General features: G+C 41.7%; 1 protein-coding gene and 1 long non-coding RNA gene across 14 annotated transcripts in view; one reads left to right on the forward strand and one right to left on the reverse strand.

Moving 5' to 3' along the window:
- The window catches only part of ZBTB38 (zinc finger and BTB domain containing 38), an 83,960-nt gene that overhangs the window by 57,180 nt on the left and 14,157 nt on the right, over positions 1 to 12,623 (reverse strand). For 3 of the 9 annotated variants that reach the window (XR_009736993.1, XR_009736994.1, XM_061420021.1), the window contains exons 3-5: positions 6,399 to 6,579; positions 2,097 to 2,162; positions 1,148 to 1,593 (exon numbers count right to left, since the gene is read on the reverse strand). The exons of 2 other annotated variants lie outside the window; for them this stretch is intronic. The gene's annotated coding sequence lies outside the window, so the exon portion shown is untranslated. The remainder of the gene's footprint in view (positions 1 to 1,147; positions 1,594 to 2,096; positions 2,163 to 6,398; positions 6,580 to 12,623) is intronic. 4 more of the 9 variants (XM_061420079.1, XM_061420010.1, XM_061420025.1 and 1 more) reach the window with 3 other exon arrangements.
- LOC133249558 (uncharacterized) overlaps positions 1,866 to 12,623 on the forward strand; it is a 31,322-nt gene continuing 20,564 nt past the window's right edge. For 2 of the 5 annotated variants that reach the window (XR_009737022.1, XR_009737016.1), the window contains exons 1-2: positions 1,866 to 2,413; positions 10,260 to 12,380. This is a non-coding gene — a long non-coding RNA (uncharacterized LOC133249558). The remainder of the gene's footprint in view (positions 2,414 to 10,259; positions 12,381 to 12,623) is intronic. The other 3 variants (XR_009737018.1, XR_009737017.1, XR_009737021.1) reach the window with 3 other exon arrangements.

The raw sequence follows: 12,623 nt of genomic DNA on the forward strand, positions 1-12,623 counted from the left end.
CAGGCAGAACAAGAGCATAAGCATTTTCTGATTCTGAGAATTTCTGAGATACCTTTTGTTTCAGTGGCGCTGGTGAACTCGTGATAATGAAACTACACCTTTGCACACAAGCCTTGACCAGCATTCTGGAGCACGTTACAAAGAAAAAACCTTAATTTTGAAAGTACTGAGCACAAAGGAGGAAAGAAAAAGCTCTTACTATGCAAGGTTTCTCTCTATGTACAGAATTATGGCTTAATTTTTAAGGCATGAAGACCGCATTTTAAAACGTCTAAAACCAGTTCAGACTCTCCAAGAGAGGAAAAGAACTGCACAATTTTCATGAAACATTTGGTTTTTCTTAAGACAATCTTTTGCATATCTGTTACTGCATTTTTAAATAAGATGTGGTTACTAAGGAAACAAGTTCTGGCCCAGTGTTAATTTGAAACCAAAATATATTTGAGAAGTTAAGCTCAAAGGAAAGAACCCATGAAATAATTTTGAAAAGTGCCAGAATTTGGTACTTACAGAACCACAGCTGTATGGTCTGCAATGAACCATTCTAGGGGCTCTTTTATTCAGTGAAGCTCTCTTTCTTCTAACAGAGTCATCTATATTTAATATTTCCCCCTTTAAAAATTATAATTCCTTGTCTCCCCAAATAACAGATATATAAATAATGAACTTATTCTTGTGTATCATTTAAAATTGATTTTGGAAGCATCTAAGTTTTTATTTTCATCTTTCATATAACACGTTTAAAGACCGCTTCTTAAAATTTAAATATTTTAAATGTTTCTTATTAAGCTTGTTTGCGCTGTTCGAAATTATCTCCAGAAACCCATTTATTTTTAGTTTCAAGCTAACATGGAGCTGAATCCACAGACTTTTCAAAAAATTCTTTTGTTGTCTGATGGCGCCACACCTATCATATATATGATTTTTTAAAAGGAATCATCTCACTTTTATAGCAGAATCATCTTAGAAGTTTATAAAAGTTATATATTTATATAGAATCTAAATAGGAAAGGCCATCCAAGTGAATACCCCCACCTCACAATTACAACTGTCTTATTTAATTTTTGTTTTAAAAGTCATATTTTAATCTAATATTCTTGCTACATGGCTCAAAAAAAATCTATAAAACATGCAAATTTCAACCTACCTGTATTGTATCACTTAATGCAGTGCTAGCATGACAAGACACTCAGCCATTTTTATGTAAAGCGATGGAGACCCACTGATTTCTCCGTCTTCTTGCTCTCAAGTTTTAGATGCAATTGTCACACACACACAAAACCATACGCAGAACAGCTTGAATGTACTGTGATCACGAGAACTGAATTTATCAACAGGAAAACAGGTTTGAAAAAACAAGTTTCTCATCCAAGGTTTCTCTGAGGCTGCAACCAAGGAGGTAGTGTGTTGAATTTTTTTCCCTTCCTCCTCTGAGAGTTCAAAGCCCGGAGCTGACCACTGCAAAGGCCACTGTCACATTTGCTGAAAATCAAACCACTGATACCAGCACTGAAAATACGAATTCAAGAACCAAGTTGCTTGCACACCATGGAGTGCATCAGAGTTAAAAATAGATTCCACCTTGCCTTCTACCTGCATAATAAACATGTAAGTTTCAAGTGTTTAATTTGATATTCACATTAATTAACAATACAACATACATTATTTAAAAGACAGCAAATGCAAGAAGAAAGGGGAGACACCATCTGGTAGCAGAGTTTAGTTGTTGTTTTTGTTTTTAGGGTTGTTTTTTTTTTTTGGCTTTGTTAAAAAAAAAAAAAAAGGTAAAAATCTATTTTGAATGTGATGAAAAGCAAACATCCAGAAGCAAATGAATCGGAACTGAAAGGTGATGCTGAAATAGCTAAGGCTGTAATGAGGCAAAAACAAGTCTTCGCTACCAGATGATATGGCATCCCGAGCATTTACATACTCACATCTGAAATACTAGGCAACGTGTAATGAATTCTCTACACAGCATGCACACACAGCACAAGCACGGCTAATCCTGCCTGCCATCTTAGCTCACAGAAGCCAGATACGCACTGCATGCAGCACACGAGCTCTGGGGAAGGAGGAGGCAGGGGACAGCTCACCTTAAATGCGGTATCTGATTAATGTTGTAAGTGACATTGCATATCAGCCTCAGAGTCTTGGTTCAACTGAGTAGGAGGGAACAAAGAAAAATGTCATCAACTGGTGATGCAAGATGAGCCCAATCACTAAACACTGTTTAGCAAACTCCAAATTCTGCAACCAGGCAGTAGAAGGCATTTCATACAGTTCAGCAGAGCTGCTGCACAATGACTGGGTCCTTCTGCTTCTGAGAATCAAACGGTCCTTTTTGCTAAGGAAGAAAATAAGCTGGAACGAACACTGTCATATCTTCTTCTTGAAGAAAGCTTTCAATACAGTATGTATCTGGCTCGGGATGCATTTTATAGACTGTTGATTTCATAGAATTGCTAGCAAACAACAACAACAAAAACAAACCTTTTAAAGCTATTGTAAAGTAAAGAGTCGTAGCATTTCTAGACTATTTTTCAGAATCCTAACTGGTGCCGGCAGGCTTGTAGAAGAATGCATGATCAGCTGTCTGTATCCGTGCTATAACCTCTAACCACAAGTCGTGTAAATGTATTCAGCTAAATGTATCTGCAGTACAGAACAGCAGATAGCTCCTCATCAGAATGGTATGAAAATGTGAATGAATTTGCTTAAACTTAGAAGCAGAATAAAAGCAGTTACAGAAAGATAAATTAATGCTGAGTTCCTTTGGATGTCTAGCTGACCATCATGAACAATAAAAGCTGTCCTTAGGACACTGACCTAAATAATGTTAAGTCTTACAACAGCATACTGTACTTGCTCAGAATCTGGGAAATGTAAAATGATTTTTCTCCTTTCCCCCCCTCCAAAAGCTAAATTGTCGAGTAACAAGCCATTCACAGGAATGCCAAGAGGCTTTGTGTGTATGTATCATGCAAACTGTAAGGGAAGAAATGGTGTTGAGCTGACATTCGATGTTTCTTTGTTTTACTTTGAGGCTTATCTTAGCTATGCTCCCACGATGACATTGACATCATGGAGGTCAGAGCTGACACTGGGGTGCTATCCGTTTTATGAGTGAAATGTTTTCCGAAAATTAAATCTCATCTACTCAAACACCGAATTTCATGTCTTCTTCAATATCCCCTCCCTAACCCCGCTGTTCAAGATTGATGGGCTTTACTTTGGCTGTATGTAATAAATCGGAATCACCTTCCGTAGAGGCTCTGATACATAATCGTAGGAATTAAATTTTTAAAGAAAAAAACCTTCAAGAATCCTTAGGCATTCCCTTTCAGTCTTTCATATCAACACACACACACAATTGAAGCTCAAATTGCAGTGAAATGTTTAACATGTGGAACAAAAAATGTGGAAAGAGCTGCTTATTCAGGATTTTGAAGAAATGCCTAATAAGCAAAGACTGTTTTGCTACAAAACCAGTGTCACCATGTTCCCAAAGAGAGGAAAACAGCATAGCCTGCTAGAAAAATTTCCTCCAGATCCTGCCGGCAGGTAAAAAATCAGAAAAGCATTTCATTTATCATGCTGTAAAAAACATGAAGTCTTTTATTTTTAAGGAAATAGACCAGATTCTTTTCTACTCTTTCTTCAGCTACAAAGAAACCATACCCACCCCCACCCTTAGATCCTGGATGTAAGCCAACATTTTCATAAAATGCTATGAGACTGATTTTGAGTATATAATACTATGTTTTTTCTTCCTCATATTTCTCCAAAAGTCTTTAATTGCCTATTACATCACTAAATATGCTAACGTTCATTAATTTCAACATGTGCAAAAATGAATCCATCTTTTCTGGGGTTGCCTCTATTTTCTGTAAGGACTGACTGCAAATAATCAGATCAGCAAAACATTCCAGTCCCCTAGAATTTTTTTAAAGGAGAAAATGTATTTGAACATCTTAACCTAGGTACTAGGTTTCACTATCAGATCCTTTGTTTCTAACTCTCGTTCTGTCTCCTTCCACAGCACCCAAGCGATTTTTAGCTCAATGTATGGAAAGTGCCCAACCTACCTCTAACCTGTACTCTGAGTTGGGCTGGCCAGATGGTCGGTCATACCTGAACCACACTGAGTCCTCTTCTCTTTGGAGCACATTTCTCTCCCACAACTATTCCAGAAATAAACGTGGCTTTAACGGAAATAGTAGCTTCTGGTCTAATACCAATGGTGGAGCCATCTTCCCCACCCCCACAGCATTGCTCTATGAGCTCTGGTTAGCACTGACAGCGACAGAAAATTAGAATGGAGTGTCCTTAGGCTAATTCCTTCTTTACTATGGCAGTTGAGAATTAGAGAGACTATAGCGCTCAGTTACAAGGTACCAGTTTAATGTATGGTCATCTATAAAGCAGAGTCCTGGGAGTGGGGTTGGAGGAGGTTGAACTGAAAACCTAGGCATGTGATGCTCTTGGTGTCTGTCCAGATATTCCTCAGCAATAACTCAGACATTCACATTAAAATACTCACAAATTATCATGGAAGCTAAATACACACAATATGGAATCTACTCTGGACACACAAAATGAAGTCGCTGCCTCCTCTGCCTGAGACAATAAATGACAGTGACAAGGACAGTAATCCACACCAGGTCCCACAAGAGGAGTGCACAGTGTCACATCCACTTTGTAGGGGCAGGGTGGTGAAGATGGGCAGGTCCCTGACTGCTGCTCGGAAGCCAGGTGCCAGGGCAGGCGGTTTCCATACCTCCCTGTGGGGTTCTCTGTCTACTCTTTTGTCAAAACGAGTCTAAACCATGTATTGGTTTATTTTGTGAAGTTCCAAAACATTCAACGAACAAATGTGGCTCGTTTACCAAACCTGCTTGTATTAAACAAATTTGAACTGTAGTTGAGAGCACCTAGATGGATGAGCTTGTTTAGACAGACGTTCTCAACCAGTAAATCCTGTTTTGCACTTAAAAAAAAAAAAAAACATGCTCATGCCCAAATTACTTAAGCTTTGTCGTGATTACAAGTGGCAAGGGTATGCGCTCACTTATGATTTTTAAAAATTGCCTGCTTGTCAACCTCCTCGGGGCATAGGCACAAATGTTCGTTTATCAGACAAATGCCTTTTCCATGATGAAAATTTTAACCTCTTTTTGCCACTTTGATGAGTCAAGCACAAGGAACCCAAAATAATCTGGCAGCAGCAGGCTGGAGAAGGACAGAGCTAACAGTAAGGGGTGCCTCTTTCACTTTGATTAATGCCCTTACTTGCTTACAGTCTCCTTCTACAGTCTGAGTTCATTTTATTTTCAGTCCTGTGGGTTCAAGTCAAATTGCATGACTTATGCAAAGTACATAATTCAAGTATGAACAAAGCTTGACTCTCTGTTTAAAAAAAACAAAACATAAAGTCAAGGCACTGAGTCCCAGAGGAATCCTTCGTTTATAAACATTTGGATTGGTTTGCACATTTCTTTGCTCCATTCACTGCATTAAAAACTACAGCTGGTTTCCGTTTATACCTAATATAGATATTCAGCATTTGTGGGTAAATTTGTTACCAGGTTCAGCTATTCTAATCTCAATTTTTAAAAATAAAATGTTTACCAGATGTAACATTTCTGCTTAAGTTCTTAGAATTTAAACGTTTTTATGAGGTTGCTTTTTACATTTGTTTGTAGGATGTTCACAGAAGCAACATAGTGACAATTTACCAATGACTAAAAATGCCTTTGGATGCTATTTTAGCCTAAATTCTTAGGAAAGTCCAGTGCTACTTTAAACATCTACATTTTGCCTAAAGATGTAGGTGGGAACTTCTGCTTTCTAACTAAGTCTATAGTAGCTACCATTTATTGAAAACCTACAACGTACTCAATATTTTAGCTATCCCTGGTAGCTCAGCTGGTAAAGAATCCACCTACAATGCAGGAGACCCTGGTTCTATTCCTGGGTCGGGAAGATCCCTGGAGAAGGGATAGGCTACCCACTCCAGTATTCATGGATTTCCCTGGTGGCTCAGATGGTAAAGAATCCGCCCACGTTGCGGGAGACTTCAACTTGGGAAGACCCCCTGAGGAGGGCATGGCAACCCACTCCAGTATTCTTGCCTGGAGAATCCCCATGGACAGAGGAGCCTGGTGGGCTACAGTCCATGAGGTCACAAAGAGTCAGACATAACTGAGCAACTAAGCACAGCACATATTATTTAATTCTCACCCAATGCCATTTCCTTCTCCAGGGGATCTTCCCGACCCGGGGATTGAACCCAGGTCTCCCGCATTGTAGACAGACGCTTTACCATCTGAGCCAACAGGAATAATCCTGCAAGATGAGTTATCATCACCTTTAGGTGAGGAACTAATTGAGATTACCAGTCACACACAGCAGAGTTAGGATTCAAACCAAGTCCAGTTGATTCCAAAGTCTGGGTCTTTCCACCAATCTAAGGAGGATAAAACCTGCTTCATCCACACTCTGCCCTGATGTGAGAATCTTCTTACTGCGCAGACTTGCGGTAGAGAAGACTTCCACTCCCTGGAGCCAGGATCATCCCTGTTGAGATGAAACAGTTTCAACTCTCCAGGCTCTGGGAACCGTGGGGACCAACGGCAGACAGTTTGGACCAGCAAGTGGAAAAGAATAAGAGAAGAGGAATTAACTGGACTGTGTTGGAAAGTTAAGGGTAGAAACCAGGATAACAATTTTGGTCAGAGATTTGTCATCATTTGGAAATGTTTTATCAGGCGAAATCAGTGGAAAAGCTTATGTATCCATCTGAACAAACTACTTCACCTAATGAAGTCCCGTCTTTCTGTGGTACAGATGAGGAAACCAAGGTTATGAGAGAGATGGTCATTGGCCCAAGATCACACACTTAATAAGTGAGTTTACTCATTTCCTATATTAAAATTTTTCTACAAGCCTGCATTTGTGGGTAAATCTGTTATCTGGTTGTTAGATGGTCCTAATCTAAATTATCAAAGAAAAATCAGTATAACAATCAAGATGGACCTGGTTTCTACTCACAAATAGTACTTCTGTCCTAAACAGATAACGTAAGTCTGTATGATGAGTTCCTTCCCCAAAAATACTTTATTTTTTAAAAGATTTTTTTTTTTTGATGCAGACCATTGTTAAAGTCTTTATTGAATTTTTTACAATATTGCTCCCATTTTATGTTTTGGTTTTTTGGCTGTGTGGCATATGGGATCTTAACCCCTGGCCAGGGATTGAACCTACACCCTCTGCATCAGAAGGCGAAGTCCCAACCACTGGACCACCAGGGAGGTCTCCCTAACACATTTTTAAAACGAACTTTTGAATGGGAAATTTTGCTCAACCAAGTTTAGTGTTTCAAGTGCATCATTTTAACAATTACCTCTTTATGTGGACATCTGCTTTTACCCCCATTTAACATCCCCTCCAGCTCTGAAGGTTTGGGATTCTAAAAAATCCAGCCTAGCTTGCTTCCTAGGTTGGTTAGGCCAAGAGCTGCACTCTGAGCCTCCTGCTTTCAGGTTATACGGCCAGTTGACTGTCTCGCTCATTGGCAGTAATTCTAGATGGCAATCAGAGAGTTTGGAAACAGGGTTTTCTAATCAACTCTATGAACTCTAGCCTGCTTGGGATAGAAATATAAGAGGAGGATTATCTCTCTCAACCCTCCTAAAGCAGTAGAACAAAGGGTTAGATAAATGGATGAGCATGATGAGTTTGAGCTCCCAGAAGCCTGCTCCAGTTCTTTTGTTGCTATTGTTCAGCCACTCAGTTGTCTTTGACTCTTTGCGATGCCATAGTCGGCAGCATGTTAGGCTTCCCTGTCCTTAAGCATCTCCCGGAGTTTGCTCAAGACATGAGCTTTCTCACTTTCATCCATCAGCATCTGTATAATATGTGGACAAGGAGCACAGATTTGATGGCAAGGAGCCCTGGGGACCAAACTGAGGTTACCCTCAAGGAAAGGGCTGCAGGGAGAAGGGAATGTGAACCATGGGGCTTTAGACTGAGACAAAGTGGTGACTGACTTTGTGTTTCCAGGGAGACTGTGGTAGACAACGTCCCCCTTCACCCTCATCCAGCTCAGACTCTCCTGTGGGAATACTGTCAGCAGGGCTCACCATCATTTTCAATATCGCAAACTCAGCTCTAGCAGGAGATTGCCCCTGCTTTCACTGTGCAGCGCATTGGAAACGTGGCACTAATAAGCATCTCGCCTGCCCACGAGGCCAAGAGCATTCCTGCATCCTCAGTCGCACATTGGCTTGCAGTCATCACTGTTTGCCACACCCAAGATGGAGAGCAAATGGAACAACAGGGTCTTCTAGATCCTGAACTGACCAAAGACATTCAGCAAGAAGGCCAAATTTCTTCTTTCTAGAGAGATTGGCAACTAGTTTGAAGAGGGAAGGTGGGGATGTAAATGATGGTAGAGAAGGAAGAAATCTTACAGATGGGGAAAATCTATCCTCACATGAGAGGATAATCCTCTCCTTATATCTCTGTGCATCCTGGGCAACAAATATTCCACGACAACCTGGGAACAAAGTCATTTGCTTTTTTTTCTCTCAGATAAATGACTTCGTGTTTCTGAAAGGTCATGACCATCAACCTCTTCTCACCAGAGCAGCTTAACAAACCTCAGTGAATCTTTACTTCCTTTGCACTAAAGATAAAAGCACAGTAGTTTTTGTTGTATTGAACTATCTGCCTTTACTCATGTCTCTGGCTGGCACCCTGTGAGACCTGTGTCTCTCCCATGGCAAATAGAACATTGCCTAATGCGATGGAGGGACTTCTACAGGTAGGCTCTTAATTGACCAACACCAAATTAGGGGTCCTTTCTCTGCTCCACTCCCAGTGGAATCCTCAGCTTTATCTCCTGAAACTACTTCCTAAAATGAGAAAACTTGTTCCATGAGTTAAGGAAGGGATCTGGGGACTAAAAATACCTATGGAAGTCTTTCAAGTTCTTAATCACTTGTTTACCAAGGTGAGGGGCGGGGGCACAAGTTGTCTGGCGAGCGGACCACAGGCTATGTTTACATCTGTCCCTCCTAGAACAGGGAAAGGGGAGACAGAAATTAAGAGAGGCCTGATGACAACACCACAGCCTCCAAAATGTGCCTCAACATTTCCCCATGCTGTCAGTGGCAGAGCCCATTACACAGAATTACAGGATGGGCAAGGCACATGGGAAGGTGTCATCTGGACCTTTCTTGAAGGGAGGAGAAAATCAGATTCAGGCAGTGTGATATCTGAAGACCTCAGCAACCAGGATAAAAGCCAGATTCCTAAATTACGAGTATTCTGCTCTTTGTAGTTCAACACACTGGCTCAACTAATTAAAAAAAAAAAATCCACCTTTCACTTGAGCGGATGCCTCAAAAATGATTATAGAATAAGTGAGTTAACAAATAGATTCCAGTATAGAGGGTTTTAACTTCTTTCCCAATTCCTCCCAGAAGAAAATGTTTAGCTATTTAACTTTTTTAAAGCTCAACAGAACATAATTTGAAGCAAAAATAGTAAATATCAGCCAAAATTATCACCTGAGACCCAGTATCATTTGAGAAGTATCAAGAGAAGCAGACTTGATTGCTATATTAAGTCAATCAGATTAAGTTCAGCCAGCTGAAGTAGCCTTTATCCTATTTGGTTTGCAAAGAAAAAAAAAAATCTCATGAGTTAGCATTAGCAGCTAAAAATAAGTTGCAGGTTTCATTTTCCGTTGTTCAGTACAGTTTTGAAACCAAAAGGTGCAAAACTAGGAGATTCACCAACGCCTACTGAAGATCAACAACTCAAATAGTCAGTCCCCTTTTGGGCACAGCGTCCTGATTACAACTCACAGCCAGGCCTGAGACACGTACACTTGGGCCCCTCTCCCCATGGTCTCTTGAGATGACTGCCCCTAATAAATAAGATGCGGCAGGAAATTAGGGGCTGAGGCCAGTCCTGGGGGGGGACAGTGGCTTGTGTGTGTTTCTTGTCATATCCGGATAGAATGCCACATAGACAGCAGCCCCATAGGCACAGCTTTGATCTTAGATGGCGCTGGGGACCCCTCCACAAAACAACTGAGTAAATAATGCTAGAATTTCGCTCGGATGAGGCCCTGAAGGTAATGAGCACAGCGGGGAGGCCTTGACCTAAATGCCCCAGGACCTTGTGCAATTCCCTACTGCGAACCCCGGCAGCTCACGATAAGTTTAATTTCAAAACTGTCTTCCCAGGGCCAAGTCTGGCAAAAAGGTGTTTGACAGAGGCGCAAATGCTTCAGAGGGAAGGCAGCCATCGCAGGCTGGGGCGTTCAGCTGTGGCACGGGGCCCGGAGAGAGCAGAGCTGGTGAGAGAAAGCCCTCTACTGAATGAGAGTGGTGGGGGGCGGGGGACGCGCAGAGAAGGGTTAATCTCCTTCCATTAGAGGAGGGGCCCTTTGGTGGAGGTGAAGAGAATAATCTGTATGAAGAGCAGGGAAGATAAAGAGCCATTCCAGAGAAGAAATTACTGTGCTGGGGCTGGAAGGATGATTCGTCCTAGAGTTTCACCGTGAGACCGTTTCTTAGATCTGAGTCTTCACCTCGCTTTGAAGTTACAGCCTCGGGGTGGGGGAAGGGGGGATCGTCACACGTAGCCCTGCAAGAATTGAGCTTCGATTGCATCTGAGATGGGCCAACTCTGACTGATTCCGAGATGCAGAGGGTGAGGCCGCCTTAGAAGCCGAACCATAAATTAGCAATAAACAATGGGAGTTGCTCACAACAGAGAAGCCAGTGGCTGCATCCCCCTTTCTTAGGGGTGAGGAGCAACCTCTCTCTTTAATTAAACTTAAACTTTTAAAAAGTTGTTTTTAATAGTTTGGGGGGAACTAGTTTACGATTCACAAGAAGTTGCAAAAACAGTACAGTAGCTGTATGATGTCACCTGTCTTCTCAGAATGACACTATCTTGTATCAATACTACTGTAATACAGTCTCTAAACCAAGAAGGTAATACTAATACCGGTACAACACTGTTAACTTAGGTACAGACTACTACTTCAGATTTTAGCAGTTTTTACATGCACTTGTGTGTGTGTGTGCGTGTCAAGAGTTCCATGAAATGTTATCACATGTGAAGACTGGAGTAGCTGTCAACACAATCCTGATACAAGACTACACCATCACCACAAAGAAACCCCCTGTGCGATCCCACCGTAGTCACACCTTCCCCCAAGCCTAGCCCCTGGCACTGATCTGTTCTCAGCACTGTAATTTTGCCCCTTTGATAATGTGATATAAATGGAATCTTGCAGTCTGTAACCCTTTAGGACTGACTTTCTCTCACCCAGCAGAATGCCCTTATGAGCCATTCAAGTTGGATGGGTAGATGTGACTTTTTATTGCTGAATAGTATTCCATGATATGAATGTATCAGTTTGTTATCCATTCACCCACTGAAGGGCATTTGGCGGGTATCCAGTTTTAAGCTAGAACAAATAAAAAGGCTATGAATATTCATGTGACTGCTAAGTCGCTTCAGTGAAGTCCAGTTCTTTGTGACCCCATGGCTCCTCTGTCAATGGAATTCTCCAGACAAAAATACTAGAGTGGGTTGCCATGCCTCCTCCTCCAGGGGACCTTCCTGACTCAGGGATCAAACCCGAGTCTCATGTCTCCTGAATTGGCAGGCAGGTTCTTGACCATTATTGCCACCTGGAAGCCCCATTTGTGAAGGTACTTAGGTTCATTTGTGTAAACCTAAGTTATCATTTCTCTTCTGTAAATATCCAAGAGTGGGAATATATGGTATATATATGCTAACCTTTATTAAAAACTATCAAACTCTTTCAGAGTGTTGTACCATTTATACTCCCACCAGCAATGTATGAGTGATCCATTTTCTCTATATCCTCACCAGCATTTGGTAACATCAGTTTTTTTTTTTTTTTTTAATTTTAGCCATCCTGATAGACTCATCGGGGCTCATTTTGATGGTCCCCAGTCAAGATGGCAGTCACTTGTGGGGCCTCCAAAGCTTGACTGGTGTGGCTTCAGGTTTCTCTCACTGTCCCAGCTTTCCAAATACTGTCTACATAGCAATGTGCTGTTTGGCATTTTGATGATGGAAAATGAGGCTCTTGATATAGGGTGAGGCCTCAGGTTTGTCCAGTTGCTCCTGACATCAGTAGTAGGACTTCACCATCTGGGAATGTTGGGTTTCTTTAAGGCAGTATTTCTTGGCCCAGCAGGCAGACTTGATACCGGTGACATTCACTCCCGTGGAGTAATATGAAGGCCATGATATAACAGCCATGAGGTGGGGACAGACTTTGCCTGGACTGGGGTCTTCCTGAAGCTTTAGCCAGAGACTGTGTAAGTGCTTTTTATTCCTAAAGTTAGTACCTTATTAGCACGGGGTGGTGGGATGGTGGGGGGACATGAAGTCAGCACAGACAGGTAAGGACGGGATCACCAGTGGCACCTGTCAGATGTCAGAGGCCCCACTGAACACTTCTTGCCCTTGGCCCCTCTACTCTGTTGACTGCTCAAGACTCTCCTGCAGCATGTGGACACCTTGTCTGGATGGCATGGACCTCTGATTTCTACCTCCTGGGA

The sequence above is a fragment of the Bos javanicus genome, chromosome 1, assembly GCF_032452875.1.
Source record: "Bos javanicus breed banteng chromosome 1, ARS-OSU_banteng_1.0, whole genome shotgun sequence".
NCBI lineage: Eukaryota > Metazoa > Chordata > Mammalia > Artiodactyla > Bovidae > Bos > Bos javanicus.